At 41.4% G+C, this 15,557-nt stretch overlaps 1 long non-coding RNA gene across 1 annotated transcript in view; it reads left to right on the top strand.

Annotated features, from left to right (window-relative positions):
- The first annotated feature begins 13,373 nt into the window (after window positions 1-13,373).
- Window positions 13,374-15,557, top strand: part of LOC142436803 (uncharacterized) — a 117,936-nt gene continuing 115,752 nt past the window's right edge. Inside the window, exon 1 of the long non-coding RNA XR_012782125.1 lies at window positions 13,374-13,678. This is a non-coding gene — a long non-coding RNA (uncharacterized LOC142436803). The remainder of the gene's footprint in view (window positions 13,679-15,557) is intronic.

The raw sequence follows: 15,557 nt of genomic DNA, 5'->3' as shown, positions 1-15,557 counted from the left end.
TAACAGTGAGGAAAAGTGGAAATGCTCATTAATGGCAATAATTTGATTAAAAAATTATATAGCATGTTGATACTTAGTCTTTCAAAAGAAATCTGTTGTCTAATAAAATTTTCAGGAAAATAAAGATCCTGAAGTTTATTTATTTACACAGATGCAAAAAAGCTGAAATTGACTAATAAGATGGCTTCCCTTCCCCTGCAAGTATATTGCATAACTCTCACATCCCACAGCCACCCACAACCCCGAGTATTTTGAAATGGAACAGAATCCGTCTGACAGAGAAGTGTTTAATCCTACAACTCGCAAGATGGGGTCATTTTTGAATCACACACATATCAGGGCCAAAACGTTTTGCAAGGGACTTACACACATCAATGCAGGATATTAATGGGAAGAAAATCACTCTAGATTCTCTTGACACCTTAAGGGGTACCGTATTTATTTTGTGCATTCAGATAATCTCCTAATTAATGGTTCCTGACTGCCCTTTCTCAGGTGAGGATCAATTTGAGACGGTATTTAGTTTCATATTGGAATAGAGGCTTTCAGAAAGTCATCAAAATGTACAGTATGTGGTATCAATAGGTGCAAGTTACATACGTTCACTTTTTTTCAGGGTTAATACTTTATGCAAAAATAAGGCCAATGAGTTCTTTGAGAGGTTTGTAATTTGTTTTAAATGGATTTTTTTTTTTTACTACCTGCCAATGTGAACAGATTCCAGGTATTCGAGACCCATCATATCTCTGCTTGAAACATTTTGAATACCAACTCCAAAAATGCAACATTAATAAAACATTAAAGTTCCAACTTAAGCCCATAAAAGTCAAGAAATCCAGAGTTAAGGTCGGCCCAGCTCTCTTCACTCTGCTCGCCTGCATGTATGCATGGGCGATAGGACAGCGGGCAGGCTCGTGCTTCAATCAGGCTTCCTGCATAATCTGAAGCTGTAATTGAATTAGTGTATAAAGTATTTACATACCCTGTAGTAGAAAGGCCCACACACTATATTATCCACCCCCCTGTAGACCTTCCTCTTAACTCCTCGCTGCAGTGTTCCTGCGAGGCTTCCTCAAACATTCAGGAATTGGACTTGCAAATACAATTTCCCTTCTTTTATGAGGCTTCAAGATGAGTGATGTGCCCTCAGCTTGCCTGGCTGCCGTTCAGCCCTGGCCAGACAGCTAGAGTTCAGGTACCACCCTTCCTTTGGTTCCTGTTTCCAGGTGTGCTAGGCGTTCGACAATGCCCTTCTGCATTACTTTATGCTCTAATTCACTAACTAGATGCAGCACGAATTGTCATATTCATGGGAAAATTAAGATATTGAATTGCATTTAGGAAGAGGTAGCATGCAGGGAAAGAATGTTTGCCGATAAAGCCAAGTCCCCACTGAGCCAGTCCTTTGCTACATACCGTTACCTAACCTTTCCAAACCTCGGTTTTCCTCTCTGTGAAATGGAGATCATAATGGCACTTCTGGTTTTTATGTTTCAGCGAGATTGTGAGTGTTCAATGAGAGAAAGCACATGAGCTAACATTTCCATACCAACTTCTTTAAAGAATGACATGGGAGGGCAGGGCAGTCACAGAGCCCGTACCTTTAACCAACAATTTCGCTAGTTGTTACTATGCAATGATACTGCACAAAATGGAAAATTGGAGAAGATGAATCACTTTGGCCTTAATAACTACTCAAAGGTCAAAATTTTAATTCTCAAGGGCATGGGAGAGAACAGAAAGGGAAACAGTGTAACAAAGTCCCCAGGGAATACCAAAAATAGACTTTGGGGGCAGGACTTGTTGCCCCACCAGACACGACCAGAAAATACTCCTAAAGGCCATCAAAGAGGCCTTGAACTAACTACAAGCTTTCCTTTCTTGTTGTATTGTTTTTGTCATTGGCTGGTTGTTGTTTTGTTGCTTGGTTTGGCTCTGTCTTGTTTTTGTGCATGTTATTATCTCCTCAGGTCTGTCTAAATAAAATAGGCTGGATGAACAATCTGGGGAGAAAACAATGGGACTGACAGTTCTTGGGGGACATGGGAGAGGGGGAGGTGGGGGGCAAGGAAGTGGTGTTAACAAACCCAGGGACAGGGAACAAAAAGTGATCCAAATTGGTGGTGAGGAGGATGTAGGAGGCCTGGTAGGGCGTGACAAAGGGTAATATAACCGAGAGGAATTACTGAAACCCAAATGAAGGCTGAACATGATAGTGGGACAAGAGGAAAGTAAAAGCAAATAGAAGAAAGAGCTAGGAGGCAAAGGGAAGTTAGAAAGGTCTAAATAAAGGCATGTACATATGCAAATAAATTTATATATGAGGATGTGGAAATAGATCCATGTGCATATATGTATAAGTTTAGTATTAAGGTAGCAAATGGACATTGGGACTCCACTCAAGTACCCCCTCAATGCAAGAATACTTTGTTCTATTAACTGTCATTCCATCATACTCCCCTTCCTGACACAATTGTGGAAGACAAAGTGGGTACATAAGCAAATGTGAAGGAAGCTGATGGTGCCCGGTTATCAAAAGATATAGCGTCTGGGGTCTTAAAGGCTTGAAGGTAAACTAACAGCCATCTAGCTCAGAAGCAACAAAGCCCACATGGAAGAAGCACACCAACCTGTGCAATCATGAAGTGTTGAAGGAATCCGGTATCAGGCATTATCAGAATGAAAAATTAAAGCATTGTGAATGAGGGGGAGTGGAGAGTGGGGACCCAAGACACATCTGTGGGCACTGGACATCCCCTTACAGAAGGGTCTCAGGGAGAGACGAGCCAGTCAGGGTGCAGTGTAGCAACAATGAAACATGCAACTTTACTCTAGTTCCTATATGCTTCTTCCCCCCTACTATCTTGACCCCCCCTAAAAAAGAAAAAAATAACTACCCAAAGTTCAAAATTTTAATTCTCAAGTAGGTAATCTTTTGTCTTACTGTCGTCTAATGCATGTACCTGTGACTAGAGGGATAAAATTTGAGTCTAAAGCAGTCTCAAAATGTCACATTGAGATTGTAGACAAGAATAAGGCCAACTGGTCAAGTTTAGAGTAACCTGTGGAGAGTGTTCAAAGACCCTTGCCAGACATCGTTCTCCAGTCTCGAGTCTGGCTTGGCGTTGCTCTACCACTTCCTTGAAGAGACCCAGTGTCAGCGTTTCATGCGTATCAAGGGGACTGAGCAGGAGGAGCTGGTGCAAGGAGCCCTCTCTTAACAGTATTCTGCCCAGAGGGGTCCTCGGTCAGCCTGGGTGAGTGAGTGAGTGGCTAGTGGTGTTCGCTCTCCACTAGAGGATCCATATCATCACTAACCTTTGTGCCGCACTCCTTTCCCTACCTAGAGCGTCGTCTTCTCCCAACCGACAGCACATAGAGACATCTTCCCCAAAGAACTGTCCTCTTAGGGACATTTGTTTTCAAATTTTCCTCTTAGAGAAGAGTTTCAAAGAGATGACCCTCGGGTTTGTTTCAAGCTGACATTGTGTTTTCAGTGTCAGTGTCGGCCAGCACAGATGCGACCGCTCATTTCTGGTCATCGAGTCAGGTGGTTTCTTGGAAGCTTGCTGTGACCGGGTGAAAATTGGAGGGCACTGACTGAGGTGATGGGGACAGGAGAGAGGGGTGACTCCCAGCAGGGAGTAGGAATCAAAAAAGAGAGGGGCTGCGTCTTTGAGAGGCAACCTTGGCTGCGGTGTCAAGTGCTGACCTCTGGAATAAGTGGACATTGGGACAGTGTTCAGTCAGGGAGCACGCTGTTTAGTTCACATTCAGTGTATTTTTATTTAAGGAATTGCATATCAGGTAAAATGTGCAAATGGAAAAAACACAAGAATACACAATGGAAAGTAAATTTTTCCTCTACCCTCACCGCTCCTCTTCCCCTGGCCAAAGCCCAGCATTGTTGGCTGTATAGTCTTCTGTGCCTCTTTAAGCAACTTTTGCCTTGACTTTGACCTGTAAAGGAAGGGCCTGAGCTGCAATGTGAAGGCCACACTCGGCTCTTCATTCTGAGATTCCTCCCTTCAGCAAGGCCAAGTGTAAGGGTTCAGGAAACACACGCAGGAGCTTGAGAGCCCCCACTCTGGGTACACGATGAACCTGTTTTTCACACATTTTGTTGCAGTAAGCTGAGCAGGTGACTGGTATGCTCTCTCCTTCTGCAGCATGCGATATTTCCAATTCACTGCAAAACAAAGTTCAAACTGCTAAAAAAGCGAGTTTTTAATTACCTGGAGATACAAGAGTGCGGAGGCAACCTGACAGCTCTCATCAATGAGATCAGTAAGCTGTGAAGACATGTGGCCAGGTATGTCTTATCATTAATATATACAGTGTGATCAGATGCCACCATCATTGTGATTATTATGGGATCATAAAGCTTTATAGTCACAGAAAAAGCAAGTCCCTTCATTTGAAAGGTCATCCAAGGAAACAAAGTGTGTTTCACAGTGCGACAGGGGTGTACAGAGAGATGAGCATTTCGAAGGGACTCAGTGAAATTCAGTAAGCAAAGCCTTCTACAATAATGCTCACGTTTGAGCATGGAATTGGAAAAATGAGTTTCAGAGGGATTATTCGACAAGGAATTCTGTATTGAAATAAACAACAGCAATGCTATTTTGGTGCTTTTAATTAAACTAAATGAAACTGAAATAAATCCTTGTTGCAGTGAGTTGATTCCCCATCGTGGTGGTCCCATGGGTCTCAAAGAAGAACTGTGCTCCATGGATTTTTAAAAACTGGTTTTTTTTAGAAGTAGAATGCCAGGCCATTGTTCCAAGGTATCTTTGGATAGACTTGAACCTCCAACCTTTAGGCAAGCAGCCAAATGTTTTAACATTTTGGACCATCCAGAGACACCTATAATTAGCACCGACTAGAAATCTGAATTGGTTTTCTCAGATAGCCCGGTATATTTGAGTAAAATTGCATGACTGATCCTTTATCCATTTCAGTGACAGACATTTAATAACTCCAGAGAAACAGGAGAAATGTTTGCTACAAAAGCAATGGGGGTCTTTTTCTTCCAAAAAGCATGTGCACATTTGCTCTGCACACTTTGCCCACAGATCATCAGGAAGAAGGGCTTCAAAAGGGTCTTTTCCCTGCTGCAGTGTCAGATCTTAAAATAAGATTTAAGGGCTGCAAAGTCTGATTGAGTGGGACGGAGATGTGATTTCTAGTCGGACCGCTCACCGGAGCATGGAGAACAGAAAATGCTGTTTTTGTGTGTTGGAGGTTAGGCATTTTTGGACAGATATGTTTTAATTTGATTTTTTCTTTTGAAATCAAATATATGCTGTTGCTACCTTGAGATGTGTAGTGGCTTATTATAGTTAATGGATTGTTCATCCTCTTTGTCCTTGAGATAATCCTAAGTATGTGCATAAAAGTGAGATCATGTTGTCCATAAAAACTAATCAGCCCAGAGTTCGTCCACAAGGTGTTGAACATTTACTAGAGCAGATGGGAAAGATAATGTTTAATAAAGAGTTAGAGGATTAGGTGGCACAAAACAAGCTAAGAGAAAGGGATAATTTCATTTCAGGTGAACCTCTGTGACATTTCTTGTACCCAAAGACAGATTAAAATGATCCCAGAGCCATGGCTTTGCGCTCCCTTCTTTCTCAGTGCTGACCCTGCATACATTGTCAGCTTTTGAATCCACCAGCCTTACCGCCAGAATTGGTGAATATCTCAAAAGATAGTTTCTCAGGTTTATGAAGATGTATGAAGTGAGTCATTCACAAATGAATATACATACAAGGAAATGACAGGATTCTGCTAAATATGTTTGTATTGAACAAGTGATCTCCCTGAGCATGATTTAGAGAGAGAAGTGCATAACTTTATATAAATGACAGCTAAAAAGGTAACTGTCACAATGTTTACCGATGAGCCTTCTATTTATCTTAATGTTTAGAAGTCAAATGAAAAATGGAGTGTGGATTATAGACTAAGCAGTGTTTGAGCCGGAATTTAATTTAACAACATTTGGCAAACGGAGGGAGCTGGGTAGCAAAGCCAACTAGCCAAAAAGCGGCCACAAAGGTAAAAGGGCACAAGGCTTAAGCACTAGAGCGTCCCCCCACCTCCCTCAGCAGGTTTATGCAACAACTAAACAGAGGCTAGAGAGCTGGAATGGTGCATCTGCTAGTGACTTGGTGGCATGGGTTCTGGTGTTCATTCAGACGGGTCGTTTGGGTGCAAGTCGCAGCCATGGACCTGAGACAGCATTCTCGTTCCTGATGCTGCCAAGGAGCTTGACTGTTCAGGTGATCCACGACTGTGCCTGCTGCCTCCTTTGTTTGAGGTCCTGGGTTGTGCTCTTTACTCTTTTGCCGAGTTTGCTGTAAACGATAAGAAACGCTTTTCATTTCAGCTTCTCTGGGTCTGAACTCCACCGATAGCCTGGAGCCTGTCGCTCTTCCAGTGGCCCAGCTGCACTTGCTTGTGTTTGCAGCTGGGCTGGCTCTTCCGCGGTGCACTGCAGTGCTGGGGAATGTGCTTCGGGAAGTGTGAACCGGGATTGGGGACTATTCCCAACCACGCCTCAGATAATAGACTTGAAACGTTGGGCTGCGGAGATGGCCTGGGTGAACACTTCCGAATGCAAAATTAGACCTTGGTTTTTCTTGAAGGCGTAGGGTTCTGTGGTGTTCAGGCTGTCTCTTATTTGCTCGTTTCGACAATGGAGTTTCCACGTATTTACTTCCCTTCTGTTAGGTTTTTGGTGTTGCTTCCACATGCAACTCTAGCTCGAACAGCAGACATGCCCCAAATGAATGGCTTAAACAAACAGCAATTTATTTGCTCACGATTTGGGAGGTTAGAAGTCCAAATTCGGAGCGTTGGCCGGAAGGAAGCTTCCGCTCTTTGTGGGCTCTGGACGAAGGGTCGGCAAGGTGCAGCTCTCGAGTCTATTGCAGCCCTTTTGGTACATACATGTTGCCCTGAAGTAAAATTGGAAGTGAAAATAAAACGATCATAGTTTCACATAAAGGGTATGTATTCAATTAATGGTGATTTCATTTGTTTGTAGAAATATATTCATGCCACTTGGATGCTTTTTAAATGGTCCATAGGACAGGATGGGCTCTTGCATCTCAACTGTTTGCCAAGCCCTGCTCTAGAGGAAAAGTCGGCTGCCTTTGCTTTTGTTCCTGGGCTCCTTGGAGACCTCCATTCATCTCAGCACCTCTCTGATCCCATCTCTGATCTGCTTGTTTGCTGCATCTCTTTTATATTGCAGGAGACAACAACTCAAGACGTGCTCTACACTAATTAACATAACAAAACAACTCATCCCCAAATAGGATTATAATCAAAATCATAGAGGCTAGGTTCTACAAAACATATTTTAGGGGGACATAATTTAGTCTCTAACACAGGGATTGCTCTTTTTTACCTTAATTTAGTCAGTAGCTGGAGGCAAAGCAACAATGAATACAGCCACTAAGAAACACAAATAGATTATTCAGAGCCAGATTAAGGCATGTGAGGGCCCAAATCACTGGGAATCTGGGATGCCCTCTCCTCTGTTTACTAATGCATTGGAAGGGTTATGTGAGCTATGTGTATGCATATATGTATATGTGTGGATGCCTTTAGCTAGCCATGATGCAACTTAAAAAAAACCATTTTATTGGGGGCTCATACAACTCTTGTCACAATCCATACATACATCCATTGTATAAAGCACATTTGTTGCCCTCATCATTCTCAAAACATTTGCTCTCCACTTAAGCCCCTGGCATCAGCTCCTCATTTTTCCCCCTCCCTCCCCACTCCCCCTGCCCTCATGAACCCTTGATAATAAATAAGAATAAAATATAATAATAAAAATAATAAATTATAATTTTGTCATATCTTATACTATCTGGCATCTCCCTTTACCCACTTTTCTGTTGTCCATCACCCAGAGAGGAGGTTACATGTAGATCCCTGTAATTGGTTCCCCCTTTCCAACCCCCACTCCCTCCAGGTATCACCACTCTCACCACTGGTCCTGAAAAGTTCATCTGCCCTGGATTCCCTGTTTTTCCAGCTCCTCTCTGCAACTGGTGTTTAAAGGTGACTAACCGGGTTGTGCAGAGCTTACGTGTTGGTCTGCTAACCACAGAATCAGCAGTTTGAAAACCGCCAGTCTCTCTGCAGAAGAGAGTGACCGTCTCAGAAACCCACAGGGGCAGTTCCAGCCTGTCCTGTAGGATTGTTATGAGTCAGCAGTAACCGGCAGTGAGGGTTTTGATGGTCTTGTTCTTTGATGTACCATTAGCTATTGAACACGAAAACACCATATACCATTTTAACAGAATGAAGTTATAAAATTTTTAGTGAATGTGAGGTATAAAGGCTTTACTATATAGCACATTTTCTAGAAAAGAATCCCATGTATTCTACACCAATGACCAAAAAAAGTCAGTGAATTTAGTTGTTTCAACAATCAATGTACAAATTCTGTTGATCTCCACAACAAAAAAAATAACTTTCACCAATATTGCTTTAAATAGCTCATACCTCAATTTTGAGGCTTCTTTTATTTAAAAAAAATGCCATGGTTATAAATAAACATATGAAAAGATACCATATAATATAATGATAAAAACAAATATTATGATAAATTACTGTATTTTGTTTTTAGAATTCAATTTGACAGCTCACCCCCATTTCTTGCTTATTCAAAAAATAGTCTACTCCCCAAACGCCAACTGAAGTAAGGAGTTTCAGTTGCATGGATGGGATCACGGCCAACAAATGTCACTGTTCAAGTGGTAGGGACATCCCAGCTTAAACGACCTGATGTGTGGCTTTCCCCATGACCCTGTGTGGACTTTATTTCTGGTTGGCATATTCTCATGCACTCCCTGGCCTGGCATCACTTTATTTTGTTGTACTGCCGCTTCCTGTCCACTGTGGCACTTGCTTTTCCTTGTAGCCAGTCTGTTTGGCATCTATTGGTCTTTGCTTTGGACAACTGGTACCTCTCTTTTACTGATGCTGTAAGCTTGGCCTAACTTGGCTTACAGAGTGTATGAACGTGCCCTGACATCAGAACAAACATCAAAAAGAGTATGGTGCTAGGCAAAAAGTCCTGTGATTTCCATTAAGCTGCCTAACGAGAAGGTCTAACATTCTTTTATCCTGTGACTTTTCTTTAAATTACAAAGAAATGCAACTTTTACAGGAGGATAAGTACCCAAATTCCCTGAAGACTTACTTTACATTTTCTCTCCAAATCTTTCTTTAAGGTCAAAGATAATTTTCCCTGGTTATAAACACGAATACATCACAACAAAGGACACCATGACCTGTGATCTTTGCATGTCAACAGAGATTCACAAAGGAGGCCTCGCTCTAGGATTTCCAAGTACAGAATGGATATACCACCTCAATTAATTTTCCAGTAATAAATATCTCTGCTGTTCTGGAACAATGTTTACCTTATTTTGGACATTCGTTTATTATCTTCCTGGTGTCTACCATGACTGAGCACTTATTTTTAGCTGTTGAGGCAGCTCTGACTCATGGAGACCTTAGTTTAACAAAACAAAATGTTTCCTGGTCCTCTGCCATTTTCCTGGTCTTTGCTGTGCGTGAGTCTTGCTGTGGCTATTTTGTCAATCCCTTTCTCGAGACTTTTATTTTTGCTGACTCTCTCTCAAACACAATGTCCCTTTCCTGTGATTGATCTGTCCTGATGATGTGTCCAACGTGAGCACTCTCACCATTTTGGCTTCTAAGGAGTATTCTGGTTGCATTTCTTCTAGGACTAACTTGCTTATTCTTTTAGCAATTCACGAGACAGTCAATGTTCTTGGCCAACACCACAGCACCAGTTCAAACACATCAAGTTTTCTTCTGACTTCCTTCTTCATTACCGTTACTAGTATTTTCCTTTAAATCAATTCAAAACGAGGTGGTAGGTATTAGGGATGACAAAAAAATCCAGTAATGAAGACACGCAGGCACTTTTTATTCTGGTCTAGGTCTAATGTGATTTGATTAATTTCATTCAAGGTCAGCATATGGGATTTGCTGCCTTGAGAGATTTGCATTTGAGTCTGGGGCTTGCTACATGGGCCTTACTTACGAAGCAATTGTGTTCACTTGCGAAGCCCACCAGAAGAATCTCTTTTATGTAATTAACCATCCAATGGATAGCGGCTTCCCTTCAATCCCCACAGTGAAACTCTTTAGTAGAGGTTTCTAGCAGGTCCCCCTGCTCTGAGGTAGCCATGTAGACCCAGCTGTATGTCTCTAAATACCACCATCAGGCATTGCTAATTTTGTAATCATGAATAACTTAAAAAATCTCATCTTCTCTCTTGTTTGATTTTGACTGTTTAAACCAAATGCTGCCACCCACGTTAGCTTCTCAGCATCTGGTGTGAATGCCTTTATTATATAGGCTTTGCATATCAGGACTATATCCAATATCAGGACTAATATCCTTGTTTTAGTGTTTCAGAGATGGAAAGTGGTTTTTTCCCCCCCTCCTGATCTAGTCCAATTTCCCAGTGCCTGGCAAATAGTGTAGGAATTCTTTCTCCAGTATCCTTACAGACCAATGTAGCCTCTTGTTGAATACTTGCATGATGGAGCAGTCACTAGTTCTTAAGTAAGTTTATTTTGTTTCAGTGGCTCTAATTGTTGGAATGTTCTCTTGGACAGAAGACTCAAATTTGTGTCACAGTCACCTTAAACTCTTGGTCTTGGTTACACTCTCTGGAGCTACACATGTAGGTATAATTCTCTAAACTGAAAAAGAAATTAAATATAAAGGAGAGCTTTCTTACCCTCCTAAATTCTTTTCCCTTCCAGACAGAACCTACTTCACTCATTCATTAAAGAATATCTGCTGAGTGGTAACATTGAGAAAACACTGCGTTAGATTCCGACAACTGTCTGTTATTGACTTACAGAGCTGTGAACAACACACTGACCACCCGCTTCTGGGCAAATTATGATTTGTTTCTAGTTTGAGAGTTCTTTGAGGATACAGAGCAGAGTCTGCTGCTAGACAATGAAATAGGTATCCAATGAATGCTTTCTGACTTTTCTCTAAAACTGGGAACCCTAGACTTGAGCAAAGCAGCCCGTTGGGTTGAGCAGCTCTGAGCACAGCGGCCGCATTCTACACCTGACTCATGCTGAGGTGTTTCGGCTTAGAAGGGACTGCAGGGACATTCAGTCACATAGACACCCCAACAACTGAGAGGTAGGTTTGTTCAGCAAATGTTTAAGATAAGCAACCAGAGAGGGACTAGTGAGTTAAATTGATTCAAACCACAAGAGTTCCCTAATATGAAGTCTGTCTCTCTAATGTGGACCCTACCTCTTGATCGCCTACCATTTTCTAATTTCATATTTGATTTTTGGGTCCTGGTATAGAATTATGCTTTCACTTTTAAATTTTAGTTGAAAACAAAGTTATTTTAGTCTGTTAAGTCCTTCTGGGATCTTAATTAATTAATTAATTAATTTTCGTTTACCATTTAACAATTCTCTTTAGTTATTATACTTGTTATTGATGTGTTAAATGTGTATTTTACATACGTTATTGATGGGAAATGTTGGAGCCCAAAGGTAGAGACTATGTTATCCACCACAAACCTGTCTTCAGGTGAGTCATATGTTCATCAACACTGTTTTGGATACACTTTAACTGTTTCATTATTCAGTTGATATTTTTACCTATTGACTTGAAAGATAACATAAAAACTTTGCCAAATTTAAGTGTGCTTTATTTTTAATAAGGAGCCCTGGTCGTATAGGGGTTATGCATTGAGCTGTGATCCACATGGTTGACAGTTCGAAACCCTCAGCAGCTCTGTGGGAGAAAGACTGGGTTTCAGCCTCAGAAACCCACAGGGGGTCACTATAAATCAACCTGGATTCCATGGCAGTGAGGTTGTCTTTTTTTTTCTTTTTCTAATCAGATGTTTCCTAAAGGGGTATATTGTCTTGCAAATAATAGTCACACAACACCTAGTTTTTAATTTAACATTCCAGAGAATATGATTTGGTATGTATGATATTTTAATCCATGTACTTTTCAAATTTATATACTGCTTTTGAAAGAGCTATCTTTGCATATAGCTTTCATCATATATTTTTTCTTTCCTTCCTCACCTCAACACTTCTCTGTAGTTTATACTTTAAAATGTGAGTAGTAGGGGAAGGGGAGGTATGTTTAAGAGAAAATGAAAACTTTGATGCACAATAGTACATTTTTCTAACAGAAACACTTACTCATTTCTATGTATACATACAAAACTTTAAAAGCTCAATTTAAAAATGTATGAAGAAACTCTATCATGTGGAGGATGTTACTTAGGACTAGAATCCCAGGTTTTGCTTGTCTTTCTTTCTCTAGCCTTGGGCAAGCTAGTCTAATTACAGGAACTTGACTTTCATTCTGTTTAGTGTTTTGCAGCTATGCATGAAAAAAGTTAATCAAAAAATAAAATGAAAAACTGTGATGGCTAATCGAAGTCCCATAGATTTCTCTGCTGCTGTCTAACTTGTCTTTGGGGATGAACTTCAATACGTTGCCTTCAAAGCATCATTAGATGTGCTGTACTGTCTGTGTCTGCTTCTCTACAGAAAGAGAAAAGATTCCTTTGATTTGAGAATTTTTCAAGAAGGAAAGAACATTATGGCTTTTCCTGACATCATTTATTCTATGCCTGTAATTCTTGGGAGATTTTATAGAAGACACTAGATAGATACTCTCAGAGATGGGCAATACCTCTCTTTAGAGACGATAGAGAGGGGCATTTTACTCTTCCTCTTTGCTCTCTGATGCGTTTTGGAAGGACACTGCATTAGGAGGATGGCTGATTCTTAGCCTATTGTCTCGCTGGCTCCTTTGTGAAGTTGTAGACCCAAATCGGAACCATTAGAAGCAACCTGGCCTATGGTTTTGTGCAGAAATTTTCCCTCAGATGTTTTCTTAGTAAATTTAAAAACTGCTTTCTGTCTACATGTCTATACACCAATAACAATGTGCAAACTGTATCTTTAATAAATATCATTAACTAACCTGGATAGAATCAGAATTATCTCTGTGATCTGTGTAAGTAGAGGGTGGGAGGCGCGGGGTGAGAGGGAGGAGGAGAACAGGGAGAGAGGGTGCATAGGAGAGGAATGGAGGCTTGGTGTGGCTTTTAAGAGACCTGAAAAACTTTTGAAGGGTTGGTGGCAGACAAAAGCAGCATGTGAAGTATGAAAGAGTAGGCTATTATCAGCGCATATTTTGGGCATTTTAGCTGACGCTGTCTGGTGCAAGGGAATTTCTGGATGGTGTGTGCTGATTGCTCCTGTGGCCTGGACAACCCCCCGGTTTTCAGCTGTCTGAAGCGAGTGGTGTTGAGAAGCAACATATGCCTCTTCCCTTCCATGCCGAGCAGTGAGCTTTGGAAATGTGTGCTGAAAGTGAAAATACAGTTTCGACAGCAATTTACTGCCGAGAAAGGACAACTTCCTGGGATAGTGATAATGGTTGCTAAAATCTCACTGAGAAAAATAATTCATTTGCCCAAATGTGGGTTTCGATTTTGCTGCATCTGGCTCAGTAGAGTGGCATGGGACCATCAATCTACTTTGGAGAGAGATTAGCTCGGGAACCACGTTGGACACAGCCTCCTTTTACTGATGCTTGGCTATGGTGAGAGTCCTTGGGGTTTTCAGAGTAATATATGTCATTCCCATAACACAGTAGTCTAAGTTTCATGAAGAGGTTTTTTTTTTTAATGCTATTTAAATTTGCTTTTGTAACATCTTGGATAGAATGAACAATATGTTAGTCTATTAAGAAAATCTGTGAATTCTTGATCAATAGATGTTAGCAAAGTTGTGCATACTGAGTTCTTTTGTAAACAAATGCAGCTCCTGACTTCAGGCATTGAACATGTACGCCTCCTAACTTCCTCCTCGATACAATTTTGTTGTTTTAAATTTCAGGCAGCGGCTGACTCAACAGCTTGGAAGTCAATTTACGGAAAGTTCCAGCTTTGATTGTTCCAAGGTTATTTATTGCTGTGTTATTCCGACTCATAGTGACCCCATGTTTAACAGAATGAAACACTTGCCTGGTCTTGTGCCATCCTCATAATTGTAGGTGGCAAGGTTATGCATAAGATATATGAAATAATCAGATATTTCAAGCCTCAGAGAACAACAAACAACACAGAGTGAGCCAGTGCCTGAGATTGTTGCGCATGTCGGAAAAGGACAGGGCTTTGGATCCACGTTCAGTGAGTTGCTCAGCACTCCTGGAAGGCGTTTCGCTGTTTTGAAGTCGTTAGTCCCAGGAAGAGAGTGCCGTGACTCAATTTCCCCACACGACAGAGGAGAATTGCCTCAGAGAGTTTTCTAGCCTGTAATATTTCCAAAGACAGATCTCCAAGTCTTTCTCCTTCAAAAGCTGCATCTTTCTTCTGCGGAGCCGCTTGGTTTTCGACTAGCAACTGAGTACCGCACTGCAGGGCCACCAGGCTCTTGAAACTAGGGTAGTGCTAAAGTTCCCAGTCAGCAGTGTGGGGTTGTGAAAAGAGCACTGAGCCAAGAGAGTAGGAGACCCGTGTCTTGGTCTCAGTCAATAATCGTCATCCCCCTAGCTGAACAGTTAGTTTTCCACTTACACTCACACGATACTATGGGCAGTAACCGTCCTCGCAGCTGTAACTGCATACACTATCATGTGAGTATAAGTGACCCAGTGTTGCTTCCAGGATTCCAGTGCAGACATGCATGGACCCATGTTCCGACAGGGCTGTAATTAGTGGATGGCTGCAGGCAAGTTCTCTCAGACCCAATCTTAGTCTTTTTACGGTGCTTTGAATAAAAGTTCAATAAAAGTGGCTTCTGAGAGCATCCCTTGGTCCCGTTAAATTCAAGGCGGAGAGGTCGTTATGACAACTATGAGACTCCAAAGTGATCATCTTACAGATTGTTTTGAAGGCACCAGGTGATCGTGGAGGCCGACTGTGGTGTTTTAAGGAAATTAACACTGCATTGGGGAGGAAAAAGTTTGGAAGGTTGAGCTTTTCCTAATATGACAGTGCTTCTGCTTCTTCCTGGAATTTAGCGAAAGCCATCCTATAACCATTTCATTGAGAAGCCTTACCCTCATTCACCCCACAGCTCTGCACGTGCTTCTTCACAGTTCTTTCATGTGCCCTAAAGTCAAAGAATGCTTAAAGAGCATATGATGTGAATCCCTTGAGGATGCTAAGACTGCTGTTTTGACATGGCATGAATCGAACAGCACAGAATTCTTTGGTGGGGCAGAAAGGGGGGGGGGCAGGATAGAGATATGGAAGCACTACTTTCAGAAGGGAGTGGGCCTAGATGGAGGATATACTCAGAAGCAATAGCTTCAAATTTTGATTTTTTTTTTGTTTAATAAAGTTTCCTATGAGTTTATAAAAATTCTTTTTTTTGACTTGCCCTAATTTTATTTGCTGCTTAAGAGAGAATTTTCCATATAGCTTGTGGTAGTTACATATTCTGTTGTCAGACTTAAGAGTGAAGGTCGCAGATTA

Source organism: Tenrec ecaudatus, chromosome 1 (genome assembly GCF_050624435.1).
Source record: "Tenrec ecaudatus isolate mTenEca1 chromosome 1, mTenEca1.hap1, whole genome shotgun sequence".
NCBI classification, from domain to species: domain Eukaryota; kingdom Metazoa; phylum Chordata; class Mammalia; order Afrosoricida; family Tenrecidae; genus Tenrec; species Tenrec ecaudatus.
Note: the sequence above shows the minus strand (reverse complement) of the source record. Positions and strands in the feature narration are given on the sequence as shown.